Genomic DNA, 2,345 nt, shown 5'->3' with positions numbered 1-2,345 from the left:
CACAGTTATCCAAGTATAAAAGTACGATCTAAGAAACCATAACTGATTTAATGAGCCATTCGCGGTTTCACCTTATTTCGGCATGTACTTAGACATGCATGGCTTAGTCTTTGAGACAATCATATGACTACTAGCAGGATCAACCAGGTAACAACGTGTAACGTCTTTAGTACCGCTTAAGAATACTAAAACAAGCGCTATAAGCGCTGCGTGTTCAGAAAAACATAAGCGGTCGTTCGACGGCTTTTGGAAAACCGTCGGAACTTACTCGGGAATAGGCTTCGCTTCACGCGAGCGCCGTAGTCGCCGAGAATTTTTCTCGATTCGCTCACAGCCATGGCGGCGTATTTCAGCCGCCGAAATCGGTCGTATCGATAGTGTGAGGAAAGGGCCTGAAACGAGGCCACCATCTATTCGCGAAACGGTGCTCAAACTACAACGCACCTCCCAGGAGGACGTTTGTGAGCTAGCTGTTACGCGAGGAAATCTGACTTATTACCAGTTCGACTTCACTACATATAGTACTCGGATAACAAATAGAGCAGTTCCTCTAAATTGGCCGTCAAAACGTCAAATTATTTATTTCACGTGACATAGAAATATTTCGACTAGGGAAACTTGACATAACAATTTTTCGACGAATTAATTAAACGGGACATTTAAATATTTTGACGGCTGTTTGGATACGGGGAAGCGTGAACGTGTAATATTTCGACGGCCTTTTGGCTACGGGGAAGCGGGATGATAGATTATTTCGACGGCAGGTCGGCTACGGGTAAGCGGAGAGATTTAATATTTTGACGGCCAGTTGAATACGGGAAAGCGGGAAAATTTAATAAAACCTCTAGTAAAACTAGTCCGTATTCAATACAAGTTAACTCTTCCCCGTAGCCGAATTTAGTTTAAAAAAAATGAAGATTCGAAACCTCCATTCGAGGTTACAAACCCTCCAGTCAGAGAATGAGTCTCATTAAATCAAAGAATGGTGGCTGCTCTATTAAGTACCTAAGTCGTCTACGGACGATTTGGTGCCATAACGTTTCTCCGAAGATAAAAATCAACAAGCCAAAGCCGCGAAACTCTGCAAGCTTTGCAATGCTTATTTTAAGAAGGCTATTTCGCCGAGACCGCGCCGAAACGCATCTCGACTAGCGTAGCCAACAAACGCAAAAGGCACGAACGATATCATTGCAGGATTCTGACTTAGAGGCGTTCAGTCATAATCCTACGGATGGTAGCTTCGCACCACTGGCTGCTCGACCAAGCACATATACCAAGCGTCCGAACCTGCGGTTCCTCTCGTACTGAGCAGGATTACTATCGCAACGACATGTCAACAGTAGGGTAAAACTAACCTGTCTCACGACGGTTTAAACCCAGCTCACGTTCCCTATTAGTGGGTGAACAATCCAACGCTTGGCGAATTCTGCTTCGCAATGATAGGAAGAGCCGACATCGAAGGATCAATAAGCGACGTAGCTATGAACGCGTGGCCGCCACAAGCCAGTTATCCCTGTGGTAACTTTTCTGACACCTCTTGCTTAAAACTCTTAAAGTCAAAAGGATCGATACTGAAAATCAAGATCAAGCCAGCATTTGCCCTTTTGCTCTACGCGAGGTTTCTGTCCTCGCTGAGCTAGCCTTAGGACACCTGCGTTACCTTTTGACAGATGTACCGCCCCAGTCAAACACCCCGCCGGACACTGTCCTCGGAGCGGATCGGGCCGAACTGCGAGAGCCCGGCGCTTAGTGCTAGAAAGGTGAACCTTTCGGTTCGCTCTCCGCTTCACCGAGTAAGTAAAGAAACGATGAAAGTAGTGGTATTTCACCAGCGGCCACAAGCGACCTCCCACTTATGCTACACCTCTCATGTCTCTTCACAGAGTCAGACTAAAGTCAAGCTCAACAGGGTCTTCTTTCCCCGCTGTTTTTGCCAAGCCCGTTCCCTTGGATGTGGTTTCGCTAGATAGTAGATAGGGACAGTGGGAATATCGTTAATCCATTCATGCGCGTCACTAATTAGATGAACGGTCCGCTCGTTTAAGGGGACAACGCTTATTCGCCAAATGCGCTTATTAATTTTTGTATTTGTTTTTTTTCTTAAGTTTTAGGGGGGTCCGAATGGAAAAAAATAAAAAAGGCTGAAAAGGGAATTTTGAGGGGGCCGAATTAAGGAAGTATTTGAAGAGGTGGTACTAAACTCACCTGACAACATACGCGTCACCCTTGGTGCATCGCCAATGGGTTTGACGCCATCGTGGTCATACGATTAAACCACGACCAACAACGCAATGAACCCTGGACCGCGCCTAAAGCTAGGTAGCGGAGCTGGGAGTTAGAAATGC

General features: G+C 46.1%; 1 pseudogene; it reads right to left on the bottom strand.

Annotated features, from left to right (window-relative positions):
• Positions 1 to 942: 942 nt before the first annotated feature.
• LOC149921196 (large subunit ribosomal RNA) lies at positions 943 to 1,933 on the bottom strand (annotated as a pseudogene; the record flags this gene model as incomplete).
• Between the last annotated feature and the right edge of the window lie 412 nt (positions 1,934 to 2,345).

This window comes from Leiobunum rupestre, chromosome 11, assembly GCF_980474605.1.
Source record: "Leiobunum rupestre chromosome 11, qqLeiRupe1.1.hap1, whole genome shotgun sequence".
NCBI lineage: Eukaryota > Metazoa > Arthropoda > Arachnida > Opiliones > Sclerosomatidae > Leiobunum > Leiobunum rupestre.
The sequence above is the reverse complement of the archived record's forward strand: the minus strand, read 5'-3'. Positions and strand labels throughout refer to the sequence as shown.